This window comes from Erinaceus europaeus, chromosome 8 (assembly GCF_950295315.1).
Source record: "Erinaceus europaeus chromosome 8, mEriEur2.1, whole genome shotgun sequence".
Classification (NCBI taxonomy): domain Eukaryota; kingdom Metazoa; phylum Chordata; class Mammalia; order Eulipotyphla; family Erinaceidae; genus Erinaceus; species Erinaceus europaeus.
The window spans coordinates 93910177-93933917 of record NC_080169.1 but is presented as its reverse complement, the minus strand read 5'-3'; the positions used below and the strand labels follow the sequence as shown (position 1 = coordinate 93933917).

Sequence of the window (23741 nt, the reverse complement as noted above, 5' to 3'; positions counted from 1 at the left end):
CCCCTCAAAAATGTGTCTAATCGTTGCCTGAAGTGTTTCCAGATAAAAAGGTTTGGCATTAGAAATTGTTGAGCAAATTCCTCTTCTCAAAAAAATAAAAAATAAGAGGTGGGGTTATAATATAATGGTTATGCAAAGAGACTTTCTTGCCTGAGTCTTTCAAAACCCAGGTTCAATTCCCCACACTGCCATAAGTCAGAGCTGAGCAGTGCCCTGGTAAAAGTAAGTAAATAAATAAATAAATAAAATTAAAACTAAGGATATTAGTCAAAACAATATTTAAAATTACCATTTTCATTGATAGCTGCCTATATAAAACAAAAGTCAACTAAAACGATCTTTCATTATGAAATTACTTATTTACAAACTGAAATCATTAGCATAAAGATGCAATCTCTTGGTCATTTCAGGAAGTTTGCCCAAACCAGTCTAACGCCACTGAGTATAAACCTCAAATTCACACTCATTTAAGACAGCAGAGGGCTCTTCATCACATCCATCTATGGGTCGGTATCAGAAATTAAAGTTGAAGTTTTGTTTGTTTTTTGTGAAGTTAAAAAAAAAGTTTTTAACTTTCAGGTATCTGTGTTTCTTTTATTCAGCTGACATGTTCTCAGACAGTAAAATTACACCCTTGAGAAATTAAATTGGGGTCAGAACAGTGGTGCACAGGGTTAAGTGCACATAGTGCAAAGCCTAAGGATTCGTGCCAGGATCCAAGTTCCAGCCCCCAGCTACCCACCTGCAAGGGGGTCGCTTCACAAACTGTGAAGCAGGTCTGCAGGTGTCTATCCCTCTCTCCCCCTCTCTATCTTCCCTGTCCCCTCAATTTCTCTGTCATATCCAAAAAAATCAAAAAATTGTCACAGGAGCAATGGATTCATAGTGGAGGCATGTAGCCCCAGCGATAACCCTGGAGGCAAAAAAAAGAAAGAAGGAAGGAAAGAAAGATAGAAAGAAAATAGAAAGAAAGAAAGAAAGAAAGAAAGAAAGAAATCAAGAGGAAATTGATGTTGAAAATTTGTATGTTACCAATCCATTTATCCCATATTCAGTCAGGCTTATTATTATTATTGGATATAGACAGAGGGAAATTGAGAAAGGAGGAGGAGACAGAGAGGGAGAGAAACAGAAAGACACTTGTAGCCCTGCTTCAGCACTAGTGAAGCGTTCCTCCTGCAGGTGGGGACCAGGGGCTTGAACCTGGATCCTTGCACACTGTAATGTGAGCTCTTAACCAATAATGTGTGTGCCACCACCTGGCCCCCCTCTTTTTTTTCGTACTACCATTTGTTGTCTCTTTTTATTCATTTTACCATTACTGATGTACATACATTTTAATACAGCATATAAATTTTACTCTTGTTTAGTTGTGTGGGTATGTCTTAGATAACAAAGCATTATTTACTCCAGATTCATGAAACATTTTCTCAATTTTTTTTTACATTTTTATGATTTCCCTCTAAGATTTAAAAGTGTAGTGCACCTGGATAACATATTTTATATGTGCTTTGAGATGGTAGCCAAATATCCTCTTTTCATTTCATTATTTAAATACTACTTGTTGAGTAGATAATTCACTATATCTATTCCACTACAGAAAAATGGCTCATATCTTATGACATTGACCATACATGTGCACATGTGACCTAGCTGGCTCCTACTGTGAAAGCAGTCTATGTTGATATTTATATTGTAATAAATTTACCACAATAATTTACCACAATGAGGACAGGTCTTTCTACTTATATTTTTTCACGCTTACCTTGACTATCTGAACCATTTTCTTTTCAATCTAAATTTTGTCCCAGATAATACTATGATTTGCAGTCAACTAGATAGATCCCTTCTATAAGTAGTGGAATGAAGTAAAAGAAAATACTTCTCCCTCAAGATAACTACATATTGTAATTTAAAATATTGTATCATAGGTTAGATCTTAGTCAGGAATTTTTTCACTACTTAGCTTTGGTTTAGGGTGATGCCACAAACCAGGCTTCATTAAGGGATAATACTTTTACTTGATTTTTTTTTCTCACAAAGATATTGAAGAGCCTGTGTAGTTTTGTTGTTGTTGTTGTTAGATTTTTTTTTTTTGTTGTGGTGGGTGTTGGAGGAGGAAGCTAACTGATTTAAAAATGGTTTGCAAAATCATTAGATTACAGGGCTGGAGGCTGGGCGGTGGCACAACAGCTTAAACACACAGGGCTCTACCAGATGGATTAAGGATCCTAGCTTCAGCCTCCAACTCCCCACCTGCAGCAGGGTCTCTTCACAAATGGTGAAGCAAGTCTGCAGTGTCTGTCATTGTCTCCCCCTCTCTGTCTTCCCCTTCTTTCTTGATTTCTCTCTGTCCTACCCAACAACAACAACAGAAATGACAACAATAATAATAACAATAAACAACAAGGGCAACAAAAATGGGAAAAATAGCCTCCAGGAGCAGTGGATTCTTAGTGCAGGCACCAAGACCCAGCAATAACCCTGGAAGCAAAAAAGAAAAGAACAGAAAAGAAAAGAAAAGATTACAGGGGATATATAGTTCCACACTGCTCACACCAACAAAACTCTGTGCCCCTACTTTCTCACCACACACACCCACACACACAATGATAAGCACCAGTTTTCACAAATTCCTAGAAAGTTTGGCTACTGTTTATTTTATTATTTTTTAAAAAAATTTATTTGTTTTGTTTTGTTGCCCTTGTTTTTTTTTTTTTTTTCCTCCAGGGTTATTGCTGGGCTCGGTGCCTGCACCATGAATCCACCGCTCCTGGAGGCCATTTTTTTCCCCTTTTGTTGCCCTTGTTGTTGTAGCCTCGTTGTGGTTATTATTATTACCATTGTTGATGTTGTTTGTTGTTGGATTGGACAGAGAGAAATGGAGAGAGGAGGGAAAGTCAGAGAGGGGGAAGAGAAAGATAGACACCTGCAGACCTGCTTCACCGGGATCCTTAGGCCTGTCCTTGGCTTTGCACCACGGGCGCTTAAGCCACTGCGCCACCGCCTGACCTGTTGCCCTTGTTTTATTGTTGTAGTTATTGATGTCATCGTTGTTGGAAAGGACAGAGAAAAATGGAGAGAGGAGAGAGGAGGGGAAGACAGAGACGGGAGAGAAAGATAAACACCTGCAGACTTGCTTCACCGCCTGTAAAGGAACTCCCCTGCAGGTGGGGAACCGGGGGCTTGAACCGGTATCCTTGGGCAGGTCTTTGAGCTTGGTGTCCCCTGCGCTTAACTACCTAAGCTACCGCCTGACTCCCAGCTATTGTTTATTTAAGACGTTCATGTCCTTCAATTATTTATATTGCACATGTGAGAGAAACCATCCAGTAGTTGTCTTTCAGAGATATGCAGGTCATTTGGTAATAGATATAAACTATAGCAATGAGAGTCCTTGAGGGGGGAAAAAAAAAACCTGGAAGATAAAATTCACTGACTTTGCCTCTTCCCCTTCCCCCATATTCTTTAAAATGCAGAGAAATAAAATAGGAGAGTCTATGGTCATTATGCAAAAGACTTTCATGCCTGAGGTACCAGGATCTACAATTCCTTCCAAAGCACCACCAAATTCCAGAACTAAACAGTACTCCTGTGAAAAGAATAAAAAGATTGTTGTATTGCACCAAAGCAAAGGACTTAGGGAGCTGGGGTTGTTTTCAGGTCCAGGTGCTTTCAGGTACTGGTGCATGATGGTGGAAGAGGACATAGGCTAAAGGTGGGAGTGTCCTGCAGAAAACTGAGAAATTTTACCCAGTTATCAACAACTATATTTACTGTAAACCACTAATCTCCCCAGGAAGAAAGAGAGAAAGAAACAAAGAAAGGAAGGAAGAAGGGAGGGAGAAGAAGGAAGGGAGGAAGGAAGGCAGGAAAGAAGGAGATAAAATTTAAAAAGTCATAGGAAGAACTCAAGTCCTCTTGCATATAAGATATGACTGAATTGGGGGCCTGGAGGTAGCACAGCGGGTTAAGCATACATGGTGCAAAGCACAAAGACCAGTTCAAAGATCCTGGAGCCCCGGCTCCCCACCTACAAGGAGCTCATTTTGCAGGCGGTGAAACAGGTCTGCACATGTCTATTTTTTTTTTCTAAAGATTATTTATTTATTTATTTATTTATTCCTTTTTGTTGCCCTTGTTACTGATGTAGTCGTTGTTAGGACAGAGAGAAATGAAGAAAGGAGGGGAAGATGGAGAGAAGGAGAAAGACAGACACCTGCAGAGCTGCTTCAGCTCTTTATTTTTCTTTTTTTTTGGCAGTGGCAAGTAGATTTTTATTGGCCTGGGACACACATAACTGGGCATATGGGATGTTAGATTGAAGAAGAAAGGTAAGTCACTTGTGGTAGAAACTTGGGTTCTGGCTGTGTTGAATGAAGGGCAGCCGAGGGCCAGGTTGGCTGGAAGCTGCAAAGCCTGACTTTCCTGCTGGTTGCTTCAGCTCTTGGGAAGCGATTTCCCTGCAGGTGGGGAGCCAGGGGCTCTAACCCGGATCCTTACTCTAGTCCTTGCGCTTTGCGCCACGTGGGCTTAACCGGCTGTGCTACCGCCGGACTCCCTGCAAGTGTCTATTTTTGTCTTCCTCTCCTCTCTCGATTTCTCTCTGTCCTATACAGCAATAACAACAACAATAACAATAACAACAAGGACAGCAAAAGGGAAAATATGGCTTCCAGGAGCAGGGAAAAAAAATGGACTCTAGGAGCAGTGGATTTGTAGTGCAGTGACCGAGCCCCAGCAATCCCTGGAGGCAATAAATATATATATAACTGAGTTATCTCAGGGACCCAATTTTTCATTTATTCTGTTTAGGGTGTATTTGTGTGAGAGAAAGAAAAAGAAATGACAGTAGAGATACTACATCACAATTCCACCATTTATGGACCTCCCCTGGTGCCTTCCATGGTATTCTCTTGCATCACCAGGCCTCAAATGTAGGCCTTCAAATGTCAAACAGCAAATGCTCTACTGAGTGAATTGTCTCTTATATCCTTCTCCTGTCATTTATACTAGCTTGTCCCAGAAAAACAGCCTCATTCAAATGGAAGTGTATGCAAATGTTGAATACATAACACTCAAGCAACATGCTATCTATGTATTATTATAAGGAAAATAGCAACAATCTTCAATATGTAAAAAAATAAATAAATAAACTAAGAGAGGGAGGGGGGTTCCCGGAAGATGGCAGACTGAGAAGCTGCTAGTGGCTGAGCTCAGACCACGTCTCCTGGAAACGGTAGGATTTTCTGCCTTTAGTAGGCCAGCCAATAAGGGGTCCTAGTGGTAACACCACGGAGGTGACTATAACTTAATTTGGGTTAAGAATTAGAGTAGGAAAAAAGGGGAAAAATTTTTTTTCTTCCTTTCAATTTCTAAGCATACCTCCTTCCCCACCACCCCCACATAACCAGTCCCTGGGGACCAGCTTCTAGCAGGATACCCTGCTAGGAGCTCCTTTTCTTTACCAAATTCCTGTCCCACCAGGGAGTATCATTAATTCTAAGTCCATACCCTTCTGAAACATCAAGCCTTTTGTCTTTCTAAGTAGCCAACCCCCCCCACCTCACCCCTCATAACTAATTAAATAATTAAAAATGAATACATAAAAAAACCCTTTCCTTTCACTGCCCTTTTATGACTGTTCTTTTTCTTATCTTTTTCTTTTTTTTCTCTCTCTCTTTCTTTTTTTTCTTTTTCTCATTCTTGTCATCTTTTCTTCCTTAATCCTACAGCTTCCAAAGTCACAACCCCCAGCACCCACACCACCAAATTGTGTGCTTTTTTGAATTCACTGATACATATTTGGGAATTTCCTTTCACTGCTCTTTAATTACAGCTCTTTTTCTTATCTTATCCCTTTTCTCTCTCTTGCTTCTTTTTTTTTTTTTTATCTTGTCATACACTTCTTCATTCTTCTTTGCCTTTCTGAATTTGTGAATTATTTGGGGGAAGAAATCTGACGCAGAGTGGACTCTCTATGTGTGTATCTCTACTCTAGTTCCCTTTCCACTCTTGTTACCCCTAGAATATACAGTGGATAGTAGATTTGCATAACTGTCTATTCTTGCTATCCCTTTTCTTTCTTTTCTCTTTCTTCTTCACTGGGATTTGGTTACTATTTATTCATGGACTGGGGAAATTGTTTAGCTAACTGGTGGTGATTAAACTACTTCAATACTTGCTTCAGTTGCTACTGTAATTCCGGAGGTTGGTGAGTGCAATTGTCATAAAGGTATTTAGTACAGTGTTACTTGTACTCAAGACACAACAACTGAGGAACAACAAGCATAAAAAAAAGAAACACATAAATCAAAAAAATGGGTAGATCAAAAACAAATAAAACTGCTACTCCAATGAATGAAGACAAGAGCCCAGAAGAAACTACAAATAAGCCAGAAGTAACCATAGATAAGAAAAGTATGCAAGCAATAATAAACTTTTTAATCACAGAAATGAAAACAACACTGGAGGAAAGAAATGGCAGTATTAGGGAAACAACAGTTGAGACACCCAAGGAAAATACTGATTATCTTGAGGCAATTAGAGAACTGAAAGCTGAAATAGCTGTAATGAAGAAAGAAGCTGAGGCAAGGGAAAGCAGACTAACAGAAGCAGAAAACAGAATTGGTCAGACAGAGGATGAGTTAGAGAAAACGAAGAAAGAGGTGAAAGAGCTTAAAAAGAGATTGAGAGACACTGAAAACAACAACAGAGACATATGGGATGATATCAAAAGAAGTAACATTCGTATAATTGGCCTGCCAGAGGAAGAAAGAGAGAAAGGGGAAGCAAACATTCTAGAGGAAATAATAGAAGAAAACTTCCGTGACCTGAATAACAGAAAGGACATCAAGATTCAAGAGGCCCAGAGAGTACCAAACAGAATCAACCCAGACCTGAAGACACCAAGATGCATCATAGTCACAATGAGAAGAAGTAAGGATAAAGAAAGGATCCTAAAGGCTGCAAGAGAGAAACAAAAAGTCACATACAAGGGAAAACCCATAAGACTATCTGCAGACTTCTCCACTCAAACTCTAAAAGCCAGAAGGGAATGGCAAGATATCTATGGAGCCCTGAATGAAAAAGGGTTTCAACCAAGGATAATATATCCTGCTAGACTTTCATTCAAACTAGATGGAGGGATCAAAACCATCTTAGACAAACAACAGTTAAAGGAGGCAACCATCACCAAGCCGGCCCTGAAGAGGTTCTAAAAGACCTCTTATAAACAAGAACATCACTATAATACTTGCAATATATCAGAGGAAACAAAATTTTTTTTTGAACAATGGCACTACAATACATTAAATACATAATATCAATAAACGTCAATGGCTTAAAATCACCCAACAAAAGGCACAGGGTGGGGGGATGGATCAGAAAACATAACCCAACCATATGCTGCTTGCAAGAATCCCATCTGTCACAACAAGATAAACACAGACTTAAAGTGAAAGGATGGAAAACTATCATACAGGCTAAAGGACCACAAAAAAGGGCAGGAACAGCCATCTCATCACAGACACGATAGATTTTAAATTAAATAAAGTAATAAAAGATAGGCAAGGACATTACATAATGATTAGAGGATCAATCAGCCAAGAAGACTTAACAATTATTAACATCTATGCACCCAATGAGGGACCATCTAAATACATCAATCACCTACTGAAAGAATTTCAAAAATACATTAATTGTAATACAATAATAGTGGGAGACTTCAATACCCCACTCTCACACTTAGACAGATCAACAAAGCAGAGAAGCAATAAAGATACAAGAGAATTGAATGAAGATATTGACAGACTAGACCTCTTGGACATTTTCAGACTCCTTCACCCCAAAAAACTGGAATACACCTTCTTTTCAAATCCACATAACACATACTCAAGGATAGACCACATGATAGGCCACAAAGACAGCATCAATAAATTAAAGAGCATTGAAATCATCCCAAGTATCTTCTCAAACTACAGTGGAGTAAAACTAACATTTAACAACAGACAATTATTAAAAGTCACAGAATTTGGAAACTAAACAACATACTCCTTAAGAACCACTGGGTCAAAGACTCACTCAAGCAGGAAATTCAACTGTTCCTGGAAACAAATGAAAATGAAGACACAACCTATCAAAATATTTGGGACAGGAATAAAGCATTGGAAAAAGGAAAAAAAAAAAGAAAAAAAAAATTTGGGACACAGCTAAAGCAGTACTGAGAGGGAAACTTATAGCCATAATCACATATTAAACACCAAGAAGAAGCTCAAATGAATGATCTTACTGCACACCTCAAGGACTTAGAGGAAGAGGAACAAAGGAACACTAAAACAACCAGTAGGACAGAAATCACTAAAGTTAGAGCAGAAATAAACAACATCGAAAATAAAAGAACCATACAAAAGATCAATGAAGCCAAATGTTGGTTCTTTGAAAGACTAAACAAAATTGACAAACCCCTAGCCAGACTCACCAAACAAAAAAGAGAGAAGACTCAAATTAATAGAATTGTAAACGATGGAGGAGATATCACAACTGACACCACAGAAATCCAGAGAATCCTGCGAAACTTCTATGAAGAACTATACGCCACCAAGCTAGAAAATCTGAAGAAATGGAACAATTCCTAGAAGCATATGTCCTTCCAAAACTGAACCAAGAAGAACTACAAAATCTAAATGCACCAATCACAGACAAAGAAATTGAAACCTTTATTAAGAATCTCCCCAACAACAAAAGTCCTTGACCAGATGGCTTCACAAATGAATTCTACAAAACTTTCAGGAAACAGTTAGTACCCATACTTCTTAAGCTTTTCCATAAGATTGAAGAAACAGGAGTACTCCTTTCCACCTTCCATGAAGCCAACATCACCCTGACAACAAAAGCTGATAGGGAAAGAACAAAAAAGGAAAACTACAGACCAATATCTCTGATGAACATAGATGCCAAAATATTAAACAAGATCTTGGCCAACCGGATACAGCAACATATCAAAAAGATTGTTCATCATGATCAAGTGGGATTCTTCCCAGGAATGCAAGGTTGTTTCAACATCGGTAAGTCAATCAATGTCATTCACCACATCAATAAAAGCAAAGCCAAAAACCACATGATTATCTCAATAGATGCAGAGAAAGCCGTTGACAAAATCCAACACCCATTCATGCTCAAAACTCTACAAAAAATGGGAATAGATGGGAAATTCCTCAAGATAGTGGAGTCTATATATAGCAAACCTATAGCCAACATCATACTCAATGGACAGAAGCTGAAAGCATTCCCCCTCAGATCGGGGACTAGACTGGGCTGTCCACTGTCACTGTTACTCTTCAACATAGTATTGGAAGTTCTTGCCATAGCATTAGGCAAGAGAAATAAATCAAAGGAATTCAGATTGGAAGGGAAGAAGTCAAGCTCTCACTATTTGCAGATGATATGATAGTATACATGGAAGACCTAAAGAATCCAGCAGAAAATTACTGGAAGTTATTAGGCAATATAGCAAGGTATCAGGCTACAAAATCAATGTACAAAAATCACTGGCATTTCTTTAGGCAAACACTAAATCTGAAGAAGAAGACATCCAGAAATCACTCCCATTTACTATTTCAGCAAAATCAATCAAATACCTAGGAATAAAGTTGACCAAAGAAGTGAAAGACTTGTATGCTGAAAACTATGAGTCGCTACTCAAGGAAATAGAAACTGATACCAAGAAATAGAAAGATACCCCATGTTCATGGATTGGAAGAATAAATATCATCAAAATGAATATTCTCCCCAGAGCCATATACAAATTTAATGCAATACCCATCAAAGTCCCACCAAGCTTCTTTAAGAGAATAGAACAAACACTACAATCATTTATCTGGAACCTGAAAACACCTAGAATTGCCAAAACCATCTTGAGGAAAAGAAACAGAAATGGAGGCATCACACTCCCAGACCTTAAACTATATTATAAAGCCATCATCATCAAAACAGCATGGTACTGGAACAAAAATAGGCATACAGACCAGTGGAACAGAATTGAAAGCCCAGAAATAAATCCCCACACCTATGGGCATCTAATCTTTGATAAGGGGGCCCAAAGGATTAAATGGAAAAAGGAGGCTCTCTTCAATAAATGGTGCTGGGAAAACTGGGTTGAAACATGCAGAAGAATGAAATTGAACCACTTTATCTCACCAGAAACAAAAATCAACTCCAAATGGATCAAAGACCTAGATGTCAGACCAGAAACAATCAAATACTTAGAGGAAAACATTGGTAAAACACTTTCCCACCTACACCTCAAGGACATCTGTGATGAATCAAACCCAATTGCAAGGAAGACTAAAGCAGAAACAAACCAATGGGACTACATCAAATTGAAAAGCTTCTGCACATCCAAAGAAACTATTAAACAAACAGAGAGACCCCTCACAGAATGGGAGAAGATCTTCACATGCCAGACATCAGACAAGAAACTAATCACCAAAATATATAAAGAGCTCAGCAAACTTAGCACCAAAAAAGAAAATGACCCCATCCAAAAATGGGCAGAGGATGTGAACAAAACATTCACTACAGAGGAGATCCAAAAGGCTAACAAACATATGAAAAACTGCTCTAGGTCACTGATTGTCAGAGAAATGCAAATTAAGACAACACTAAGATACCACCTCACTCCTGTAAGAATGTCATACATCAAAAAGGACAGTAGCAACAAATGCTGGAGAGGTTGTGGGGACAGAGGAACCCTTTACATTGCTGGTGGGAATGTAAATTGGTCCAGCCTCTGTGGAGAGCAGTCTGGAAAACTCTCAGAAGGCTAGACATGGACCTTCCATGATCCAGTAATTCCTCTCCTGGGCTTATACCCCAAGGACTCCATAACACCCAACCAAAAAGAGGTGTGTACTCCTATGTTCATAGCAGCACAATTCATAATAGCTAAAACCTGGAAGCAACCCAGGTGCCCAACACCAGATGAGTGGCTGAGAAAGCCGTGGTATATATACACAATGGAATACTACGCAGCTATCAAGAACAATGAACTCACCTTCTCTGACCCATCTTGGACAGAGCTAGAAGGAATTATGTTAAGTGAGCTAAGACGGAAAGATAATGATGAGTATGGGATGATCCCACTCATCAACAGAAATTGACTAAGAAGATCTGAAAGGGAAACTAAAAGCAGGACCTGACCAAATTGTAAGTAGGGCACCAAAGTAAAAACCATGTGGTGATGGGTAGACATGCAGCTTCCTGGGACAGTGGGGAGTGGGAGTGGGTGGTAGGGATGGGTCACAGTCTTTTGTTGGTGGGAATGGTGTTTATGTACACTCCTAGCAAAATGTAGACATATAAATCACTAGTTAATTAATATGAGAGGGGGAAATCAATTGTATATCTCAAAGTTTTTCAAAATACAAAATGAATCTTTTGAATATATAGGCTGTGTATTTGATATGCGGACTCTCTCAAAAGCCTAGACCAAGTAGATCAGAAGCATCCAATAGCACAGCTATATACAACATACTGGGTACTGTACAGCAAACCCTAACAAAAGGACTTTTCAAAGTTAACCCAATTACCAAATAATGTGATGATAACATTAAATATCCACTGTCTTTTTGAACCCTAAGACAGCAGGAACCTCACATCTCCACTAGAGATCCCCTACTTCCCCCAGTCCTGGAACTCTTGGATAGGGCCCACTTTCCTGTATGCCTCTCCCAATCCATATCAAATAATATTGCATCCGCTGATCACAACCTAACCAACGCAACGACTGCCACCTCAACATGCTTCACCTCAGACTGTGTCCAGTGACTTCACGTGTGGAATGACAACCCTTCAGCTTCATTACTCGGGTGGAACCTTTACTTTCATAGTACACTCTAATTTCATCTCAGGTGGTTCACTTTTTAACAAAGTCCCAAAACCTAGATATACACCAGTTTCTGTGAGAGAGCTTATGTGCACACATATCCATAAACTACTGCAAAATATATACTTGAAAGCAGAAGTACACTAGAGTTTGCAGTGAGTATCCCCCTAACACTTCCTCTCCACTATTCCAAGCTTTTGGTCCATGATTGCTCAACAATTTGTTTGGCTTTGTATGTTAACTCTCTTTTCAGTCACCAGGTTCCAGATGCCATCAGGATGCTAGCCAGGCTTCCCCTGGATTGAAGACCCCACCAATGTGTCCTGGAGCTCAGCTTCCCCAGAGACCCACCCTACTAGGGAGAGAGAGAGGCAGACTGGGAATATGGACCGACCAGTCAACGCCCATGTTCAGCGGGGAAGCAATTACAGAAGCCATACCTTCTATCTTCTGCAACCCTCAATGACCCTGGGTCCATGCTCCCAGAGGGATAGAGAGTGGGAAAGCTATCAGGGGAGGGGGTGGGATATGGAGATTAGGTGGTGGGAATTGTGTGGAGTTGTACCCCTCCTACCCTATGGTTTTGTTAATTAATCCTTTCTTAAATAAAAAATAATAATTAAAAAAAAAAACCACAAAATAAATAAATAAATAAATAAATAAACAAACTAGGAGAAAAGTTTGTGCAAATTGGATGATATATAGTGCACAATATTGGAAAGTGATTTTTTAAAATTTCTTTATTGAGGGATTGTTTTACAGTCTCTAGTAAATACAATAGTTTGTACATGCATAATATTTCCAAGTTTTCCACATAACAATGCAACCCCCCACTGGGTCCTCTGCCATCATGTGAAACATAAAGTTTAACTCACATAAGAAACATGGTATTTAAAAACATGCATGCTAAAGGAAGAGAATTAAAAAAAAAGGGGACAAGAAAAAGTACAAAATAATTTTAGAAATAGACTCCAGTTTAAGGAAACTCAATGTATTTCATATAATATATACATTATATATGTATAACAAAATATACGGGGATTATTAAAAAGTAGAGAGAAAATTACATCATTTAATAAGAGGACTACACATACATTAACATGTGCTACATACATATTATGTATAATTTACATATGTGTGCATTATAAAAATAAATGAAAGAAAATCTTTTTTAAATTGTCCCTATCCAATATAATTTGCCACTCAAGGAAGATTGGTCCTGAAATGAGTGCAACCTAGAATGTTCCTAGCTATGATCATGAAATGTGAGCTCAGACTGACAGGGATGCGATGGAGAAGTTACACAGGCTCCTGTGCTAAATATGAATAGATATGGGCCCGAGATCAGAACAATGGGGTTTACAGTTAATGACGTTTATACAATTTTCCCATATTTGGGAGCTTTTCTCTGTCCTTATCCAGCTTTCTAGTCCTCAACTCTGACACCGTCTTTCCAGACAATACTCCTAGCCCACCTGCATGTTAGCTGTTGGGCTCTGTTAAAGGTTAATAAAGTCATGGACCCCTTGGAATATACTTAAAATAGTATTCCTAGCTCCTTCCAACATGAAGACCCCAAATTTCATCTGCTATGCTTTTACCTTTAAGCTCCTTATTATTACACAATCTGTTCTGCTTTGTATCTTAATGCTTTTCAGACACTAATTTGCAGGTGCTACCATGATGCCAACCTGACTTCCCTGGGAAGATGGCCTCACCAATGTGTCCTGGAACTCTGCCTCCCCAGAGCCCTACAGGTATGTCAACAGGTCTGGATCCAGCCCATGTCCAGCAGAGAAGCAATTATAGAAGCCAGACCTTATACCTCCAGCTCCCCATAAAGATCTTTGGTCCATACCCAGAGAGGAATAAAGAATAGAGAAACTTCCAGTGGAGGGGAGGAAATACGGAACTCTGGTGGTGGGAATCATATGGAATTGTACCCTTCTTATACCACAATCTTGTTGATAACTATTAAATCACTAATAAAAATTATTAAGTTAAAAAATGTTCATATCATACTTTTTTTTGCTTGAACATCATCTACCCATTTCTTCCTCCTGTTTCATATTTTAAATTTGTCTCATGTTTCTATGACTTGTGCTTCTGAGTCTGTTTCACTGTGTGTCCTCTTTGTTACAGTTAAATGCTCCTTTTTTCTTTCTCTGTGGCATTTTCAAAGTACATCTGGTAATGCCAAATTTCTTTGGGTTTTATATATTTACTACTACTTTTATTGTTCCTTCATATTTGAATGGTAGTCTTACAAAGTAAGATATGAGGGTCACAATTATTGTCCTTCAATACCTTGAATGCCATCCCACATTCCTCTGGCCTTGTTTCCTACTGAAAAACTGACTTTGCTGGGGTGCATTGACTGTACTGCTCTTGGTGGCCTTTCCTTTTTTTTTTTTTTTCTTTTTTGATACAGACAGAAATAGAGAAGGAAGTAGGAAGGTAGAAAGAAAGATACCTGCAGCACTGTAGGTGAGGACCAGAGGCTTGAACCCAGGTCCTGGTGCAAGGTAATACATGTCCTCTAACAAGTGTGCCACTGTCTGGCCCCTCCTTCTGTTGTTTCAGTCTCTAGATGCTAACCTTCTAATCTGTTCTAGAACAGCTCTTGCAATAATTTCTATTGGAGTGATTGTAATCATATATGTATGCTAGCAAATATTTTTTGACAGTGAAGAAATGAAAAGTGGCAGCATGTGGTTTTAGCTTTAAAAATGGCTTAGAATGGCTTTTTAAATGAGGAAATCTTATGAACAGAAGCAATAAAATTTCACAGGCAATGAACAACTGCACAGTATGCAACTGACTTCCTTGTTCTCCCTTGAAATGTGTTTGATCCTTCTCTGTGGTATAAACCCACTGCTAAATATGTAACAAGAGCAAAGTACAAGAATCTGCACACCCTTGAGTTATTTCACTTGCAAAGATGTTAATGTGCCCTTGATGAACAGTGTGTGTCTTTTTCTTAAATTTGGAACACTTAACTATCGTAATATGTGAGCGCACAGTAAGTCAGAATGACTTTTCAGGGAGAAAAAAAGAGCAGAGCTGACATCCGCTCAAGAACCAGAATTTTCAGTATCAACTTTAAGAGGTTCAATAAGCAATAGGCCAAGGAGAAAAGTCATCTAAACAATGAAGTAAGAAAACAGAATTGTTCCAGAGTTCTGTTTGACAAACAAACATATCTGATTATTATATACATATTTTTCCCCTTGCTGGGGCTTTATACTGGCTTTACTCTTGGTAGACTCTAGCTTTTTGTTTTTGTTCTGTTGCATTTTTCCTGAAAAGACACCATAACACCACTCTACCACTTGTGAAGCTTCATTTTGCTTGGTACTCTCATGGGATGGCAAGGAGCTACAACTTGGATCCTTACACATAGTATGGTATAGGCTCCACTAGGTAAACTGCCTCCTGGTTTGTAGAAAAGTATATTAATTAAATAGTTTACTTAGAAACAAATGCTTTTACTGATAAATCAAAGCATAACCAATATTTAAAAAAAACATGATTACTTAGTTGTATACATATTCACACATTAAAATTTTAAATTAAAAAAATAGATCAGGTCTCCCACTAAGTTATCTTTCTGACTTGCATTTTGGACATTGTCTTTTGTTTTTGGCTGTTTCTAATAGCTTCCAAGAAAATTCAGTATAGATTTCTAACTCTAACAGAGTATTTGGCTTTTATTATTATTATTTCTGCTCAAAGATTTGCCTCTTTTGGCAGAAATGGGATTATAAATTCACTTTTGGCCCAGGGATGACAGGTCAAAACATGCCTTGTCTGACAACATATTTTCAGTGTGATCCAAGAATGGGCAGTACAATTATGGACTGGCAGCAGCCAACAATGTCCACGTAGCCTGAGTTCAGAAAACTTTTGAGATATAAAGTTGTGTTTGTGGGAGGCATGAAAATGGCATAATCATCTCCGTGATGAGAATCTTATCACAGACCTGTACCAAGATCCATGAGGATAAGACACTCTGAGGGGGAAAAAAAAAAAAAAAGAAAGAAAGACAGAAAGAAAATGGCATAATCTAATAAAGTAAAAAATAAAATAAAAAAAAATCCTCACACCATTATGATAAAGATTCAGATTGTGAAAGTGAGACTGAGGAAACTAGTTAACCTCACACAAGGTTAATGGAATCTTAAATAGGAAAAGAGCTCCTTTTCTGAATCTCAACTCACAAACACTGTGGCTATCTAAATCCAGGTGAAAGATTCTCTTTGCTTAGTCAAAGAAATAAACAGTTAATTGCTCAATAAATGTTTATGCCACTCATATGAAAGTAAATGAGCAACTAGTTGAAGTTTGAAAAGGAGTGGACCCTATACAAACGAACAGGATCCTGGTTGTCCATGGTGGAGACCCAGCTTATTGTTTGACTTCTGAGATAACAAGAAGAATAACTGCATAATCGTATCCTGTGTGCATTAAGGTCCCTCCCACATCCGGGAAGGCTGGTTTTTTTTTTTTTTTAATGGAGTTGGTAGTCTTTGTGAAAACTAGCATATTCAAGCTGTTGTGGTTTATAAAACCCTTTATAGAGGAGCTAAGCAAAAAGATTTGTAGCAAAATGCTCAGTGAAAGGCCTGAGGGTAAACATTCCTAAAACAAGTTGCTGAAACACTGTGGATTTTTAGCCACAAAGTAATTCCCCAGTAATCAGTTCTGAATGCTGACAGGCTAGTTTTCTTCCAGGTTTCTTATTTTTGACTTCTTCAACTCATTTCTTTAGCAACAATAAGAATACTCCAGAATTCCAAAGGCTCTATGCCAACAGCTGTGAAACCTCTAAGCCTCTGTTTTTATTTGGCAAGTCATTAGGTGACATGAGTGTGGGGTTTATGTCATACTTCCTTGTTGAATTAAGCAGCTTCTCAGATGGCGAAAGGTGTAAATTTCCAAACGAACAACAACCCAAGAATTTTTAGAACAAGCCAAATGATATTGCTATTATATGCTATTCAAAACACCTGTGCTAAATTTCTATGCAAAGCATACGCTATAGTTTGCACTCATTCATCAATCCTGTTTATAAATTTATGTATATTTTTTAATTTTCCTTGATATCTTAAATAACCAAAAAATATAATTTGGGGGAGTCGGGCGGTAACGCAGCGGGTTAAACGCACGTGGCACGAAGCCCAAGGACCTGCGTTAAGGATCCGGATTTGAGCCCGGGCACCCCACCTGCAGGGGAGTCGCTTCACAAGCGGTGAAGCAGGTCTGCAGGTGTCTATCCTTCTCTCCCCCTCTCTGTCTTCCCCTCCCCTCACCATTTCTCTCGTCCTATCCAACAACAATGACATCAATAAAAATACCCTGCAACAATAAAACAAGGGCAACAAAAGGGAACAAATAAATATTTAAAATATACATACATAATTTTGAAAAAACTGAAGCAAAGCATACTTTAAAAATTAGTAAGAATAATATACAGATGGGGAAATTTAAGTAAATAATATTGAAACCACAGATTTAAACCCTTTTTACAGCATGCTTTGAATTCATTACATGCAAGTCAAGGGTCTATTGGCAGAAGTCATAGAATTATATTATAACATTGATAACACAGTTTATGTACATAATTTTCTTGAAAGGGAGTAACCAAATGCCATTATTCACGGTGGTAATTCCAAACATTTTGTTAGTAACTGACACACCCATGAAAGCTCTACTGCATGATTTCAGAGGTGACTATCCAATACTGAAATATAATCAATCACCCATGGCATAATATCATGGTACTAAAAATCACAAGTTCTATCTTCAAGATCCTTAACTACTATTTTTAAATAGTAGTTTATAAGCCTTTCTGTTTGGGTTTGAATTATTTTCTAATTGTATTTTTCACCCACCCCCCTAATCTACCCTCAGCATCATGACACAGAGATTTTTCTGCCATTGTTTCACTGTGCAATAATTATATTGGAACTGCTTCTATAACTTTTGTCTACCAGTATTTTAATTTTCCTGTATAGGTAGCTCTTCTTCAATCATTTTTTTTTCAGTGACTTTATAGGGAGTTAAGCAATTCTATCTGTATTTTAATAACACTTTGTTTATACCTGTATCATTGCACCTAAGACAATCATGTGTTCTATCACAAGATTAGTTCTACTAGCACTTATGTAATGTTAGAAATATGGCAAGAATGAGAAACAATTATAAACATCCATCAATCAACCAAAAATAAGATATAAGCCTCTTCATAAAGGAATCAAATCAGTCAATATATTTATATACAACTTGAGGATGAGGAATATATCTGATCCATCTCTGAAGTAGCAGTCAGAGTTTGAATAAAAGGTACACATCAAGTACTTATTGAAGTTATCTTAAATGAATATACAAAGAGCTCAGAAAACTTAGCAACATAAAAGCAAATGACCCCATCCAAAACTGGGCAGAGGATATGAACAGAACATTCACTATAAAAGAGATCCAAAAGGCTAACAAACACATGAAAAACTGCTCCAGGTCATTGACTGTCAGAGAAATGTAAATAAAGACAACATTGAGATACTACCTCACCCCTGTGAGAATGGCATACATCAAAAAGGACAGCAGCAACAAATGCTGGAGAGGCTGTGGGGACAGAGGAACCCTTCTGCACTGCTGGTGGGAATGTAAATTGGTCCAACTTCTGTGGAGAGCAGTCTGGAGAACTCTCACAAGGCTAGACATAGACCTTCCATATGACCCAGTAATTCCTCTCCTAGGGATATACCCCAAGGACTCCATAATACCCAACCAAAAAGGTATGTGTACACCTATGCTCATAGCAGCACAATTCATAATAACTAAAACCTGGAAGCAACCCAGATGCCCAACAGATGAATGGCTGAGAAAGCTGTGGTATATATACACAATGGAATACTATGCAGCTATTAAGAACAATGAGCCCACCTTCTCTGATCCATCTTGGACGGAGCTAGAAAGAATTAATATTAAGTGAGCTAAGTCAGAAAGACAAAGACAAGTATGGGATGATCCCCCTCATAAACAGAAGTTGAGAATGTGGAAATCAGAGCTAAAACTCTGGTTTCCTGGTTGTGAATAAAAGAAAACATTTTTTGTAAGCAGATCTCTCTTTGTAACTGTTAAACTTTAGAAAAATCAGGCAAGTTTATTAAGCAAAGATTTTATATTTACTTAAATAGATATGTACATTTGTATATGTCCATAGAAAGTGTATACATAGTCAATATTAGTACTTAATGACGATGACAGTAGCAACAGGACATCACAAAACTACTAAGTGTAATTATTTATTTTAATTTTTCTTGCACATAAATCCTCATCATTTTTTACATATCTACCTCTCTCTTTCTCTGAATCTCTTTCTCTTTTCTCTGAGGTGTAATTTGAATTATGGAAGTAAAGACAGAGCTATCCTTTTGGGGAAGAATAATACACAATGGAATGCCTTGCTTAGTAATTGGATGATGGTTTAAATAATGTTGGCTTCTGATCATGAACCTATCCCACCCAAAATACTAGTATCACACAGATTAATTAACATTCTCTTCTTTCTTTGACATCATGAGCACTGTCTACATTATAAATGATTCTCACATACAGTTGTAGATTATTTTTGGTGAAAACTGAATTAAAAAATCTTTGGTTGAGTCACCAACGATGCAGTGACCTAAGTTCTATGTCATTATCATGCTTCATTAATTAATTTGACTAATCCTGTTCCAATAGTACCCTGCCTTCATTAATATAATAACTAACTAAAATAGGCCAAGCCCCACACCAATTTTCTATAGAAATATAATGAGTCACTCTGCAATTTTACATGCTTCTATAGTTATGCTGTAAAATGTTTAGTCAGTAAAATCAATGTTGTTAAATAAATGCATCAATAGTAATATTTCAATACATAGTCCATGTAAGAAGATTAATGAAATATTGTCATTTTTTTCAAAATAGATATTTAAAATACAGTGTGTATTTAATATATACAGTCTGACTCAGTTCTGACTCTATCTCATATGCCTAGTCACTGCATGTGATTAGTGACTACCATAATGGAGAGTTCTGGAACCACTCAGTTTATTTTTTCTTGGCCATCCACATGATTTCATATATCACTAGTTGATGATCCTATGAAAATTTAACTATTTACTTATTGAAAAAACAGCAATTTATAGTAACCACTGTCATTTCTCATTTCATGAAGTGTTTTATAAATACCTGATTTTGTCTTTTTGCCTATTAAGTAGTTACTATTGGGTTGTTGGAAAAGTCAAGATATATGTTTCTATGTCTTTCAATGGAAATATGCATATTTTTTTCTGGCTATCCCCACATAACATGATTCCCTCATGTTCCACTCAAGATGAATCAGGAGATTTTTAACAGCTGAATAGTGCTCCATTGTGTATATATAGTACAACTTCCTTAGCCACTTATCCGTAGTTGGGCATCTGGGGAGGGATTGCTGGGTCATAGGGTAGGTTCGTTTCTTGAGTTCGGAGTAAGGATCTCAGTTAGAGCCCTTGCCTACCCACCTGCAGGGGGTCGCCTCATGAGCAGTGAAGTAGGTCTGCAGGTGTCAATCTTTCTCTCCCCCTCTCTGATTTCTCCTCCTCTCTCCATTTCTCTGTCCTATCCAACAACAACGACATCAATAACAACAATAATAATAACCACAACAAAGATAAAACAAAAAAAAGTAACAAAAGGGGAAAAAACAGCCTCCAGGAGTAGTGGATTCATTGTGCAGGCACTGAGCCCCAGCAATAATCCTAGAGACAAAACAAAAAAGAAAGAAAAGAAAAGAAACTATGATTAATGCATTTGAAGCAATTATGACATTTGAAGTAATTAAGCCTGATTCTCCTTTCAACTGGTACTATTAAAATGCTAATCAAGATAGGAATTAGTGATTTAATATTGATTGAAAAATGACAAGATAATAGGAATACAATTTCACATCGTTCCCACCACCCGATTTTTGTATTTCCCTTCCCTCCTTTGGAATCTACAGCAGTTGTCCCAAAGTGGAAAATATGGGTTAACTATTATTTTTACAACTATCTGCCTTTATTTGTCCATTTTTCCCATGGCCCCATCTTCTCTTCATTTCTAAGTTACACATACACCTACTACTATTTCTGAATGTCCCTTCCTTTTTTCTTCTCTTTCTGGGTCTTAATGGAGCTGGAGTTCAGAGCCCTCTGGTCATCCTCCCCCTATCATTTTTCCCCCACTGGAAGTATGAACCAAAATTCTTTTTGGGGTGCAGAAGATGGAAGGTCTGGCTTCTGTTATTGCTTCCCCAATGGACATAGGAGTTGGCAGGTCGATCCATAACCCCAGTTTGTTTCTATCTTTCCTTAGTGGTGTAGGGCTCTGAAGAGATGAGATTCCAGGACACACTAGTAAGGTCATCTTCCCAAGGAAGTAAGGATGGAATCATGAGGTAAAAATTATTAGTGAACAGGAAACAAAATGTAGGAACAGAACAGATCAGAATAAGGATCTTAGGGTGGAAAGAAGTAAGGAGTAAATTTTAGGTGTGTTCTCTGGGGCCAGGTGATGGCACACCTGGTTGAGCACATATGTTACAGTGCACAAAGGGCCCAGGTTCAAGCCCCTGGTCCTTACCTGCAGTGGGGGGAAGCTTTTTGAGTGATGAAGCAGTGCTGCAGGTGTCTCTCTGTCTCCTGTCTCTCTCTCCCTCCCCTCTCAATTTCTGTCTGTCTCTATCCAATAAATAAATAATGATAACTTCTTCTTAAAAATTTAGGAATCTTCCAAGGGGACTATGACTATCCTAGTTTTTGCCCGAGTTTGATAGTTAACAGAGAGTTGGACAAAAATATTGTTTAAGAAGATGGTGTCAGGGTTGAGAATAGGGCTAGAAAGTTGGATTAGGGCAGAGAGTAGCTCCCAATCATGAAGAAAATCTACGAATAAGATTAACTGTTTACCTACTCTGCCTGACCCAGGCCCCATATTTATATTTAGCACAGGAGCCTGTGCAAATTCTGAGTCCCTGTCAGTCTGAGCTCGCAGTTCATGGTCACAGACGGGAATATTCGAGGCTGCACTCATTTCAGAACCAGTCTTCCTGGAGTGTTAGTGTAAGATGACCCAACCTCCCCTCAGAGAGTGGAGTAGCTCCTACCATTGCTCCTTTATAGTGAGGGCAAGTGGGGAGAGGCCCACAAGAAGGTTTATGCTGATGTTCCTGGTCATCATGTTATTTTAAAGCAAATTTCAGACATCATATTTTCACCTCTGAATAGTACATCATATGCTTCTGTAAGATAAAGACTTTCTGTGGAAAATCTAAGGTTTATACTGAAGATTCTTTTGTCCAAAAGACAGAATTAATTAAGGAATCTTAGTTTGTATTTGTCTTCATTGCCATGCTCCTAAGAAATATGGAGACTATACCACTGTGTTATTTCATTTAGTCTTAGCATACCACTCTCAAAAGTTTTCTTCTAAGACCCCCTTTATGCTTTCAAACTTGCAATGAATATCACAGAATGTTGATCTTTGTGAGATGTGTCTATTGATGTTTACTATGTTAGTATTCAATAGAGAAAATGGAATATTGGGGCAAGGCAGTGGTGCACCTGGTTAAGTGCACACATTACAGTGCACAAGTCCCCAGGTTCAAGCCCCTGGTCCCCACCTGCAAGGGGAAAACTTCACAAGTGGTGAAGCAGGGCTGTAGGTATCTCTCTCTTTCTCTCCCTCTCTACCTCCCCCTCCTCTCTCAATTTCTCTCTGTCTCTATCCAATAACAAAAAAAATTAAATAGAAAGATTTAAAAGTTTTCTTAAAAAGAAAAAAGGAGGAAATGGTATACTTATTGATTTTAAAGTAAAAAGAAAATTTGTTGAAATATATAGAATTCTTTTACTATTACACTAGCATTAGTAATAGTAATGTATGTCTATGTAGGTAGCTTTGTTTTCCAAAACAAAAAAATAAATCAGTAAAAAGTAGCATTGTGTAACTTTTTTTTTGCAAATTTCTTTAATGTCTGTTTGATAGAATTCATATAGATTCTATTTATTTTTCTTTGTTTGGAGGAACCTGGACCTGATCTGCTCAAAATTTCACTGCTCTTGGGATGCTTTTTCATTCAGATAGAGAGAAGTCCCTGGTCCCCACCTGCAGGGGGCAATTTCATGAACTATATTATAGGGGTACAGGTCTCTCTCTCTCTCTCTCTCTCTCTCCTCCTCCTCCTCCTCCTCTTTTCTCTCTCTCCCTCTCTCTTTCTCTCTCCTCCTCTTTGCTCTCTCTCTCTCTCTCTCTCTCTCTCTATCTATCTATCTATCTCCCTGATATTCTCTATCAAAGAAAAAGGAAAAATATGGCCACTGGGAGACATGGAGTTATCCTTTAATCACTAAGCTCCAAAGATAAACTTGGGGGCAAAAAATAAAAAATAAGTGTATCTTTGTTCTAAGGAAATGCTGATGTTCTGAGATATCTTCAGACTATCTTCCAATGGAGTTGAACCAGTTTACATTCATATCAGAAACCAGTTTACATTCATATCAGTAGTATACAAGTGTTTCTTTTTCCTCCATATCATGGCTGGCACTTACCGTTTCTGTCCTTTCTGGTTTATGTCATCCTCCCAGGTGTGAGGTGGTACCTCTTTGTCTTTACTTGAAGTTCTCTAATAACCAGTAACTTTGAGTTTTCTTCATATACATATTGATTCCCTGAGTCTCTTCGTATGTGAAGATTCTGTCCATGTCCTGTCCCCATTTTTAATGAGGCTGTATGTATTTTTTGTTGCTGATTTTTGCAAGATCTTTATACCTTTTGGTTATTGGTA

At 38.1% G+C, this 23741-nt stretch overlaps 1 protein-coding gene across 1 annotated transcript in view; it reads right to left on the bottom strand.

Annotated features, from left to right (window-relative positions):
- The window catches only part of HYAL4 (hyaluronidase 4), a 41623-nt gene extending 23013 nt beyond the window's left edge, over positions 1–18610 (bottom strand). Inside the window, exon 1 of the mRNA XM_060195723.1 lies at positions 18450–18610. The gene's annotated coding sequence lies outside the window, so the exon portion shown is untranslated. The remainder of the gene's footprint in view (positions 1–18449) is intronic.
- Between the last annotated feature and the right edge of the window lie 5131 nt (positions 18611–23741).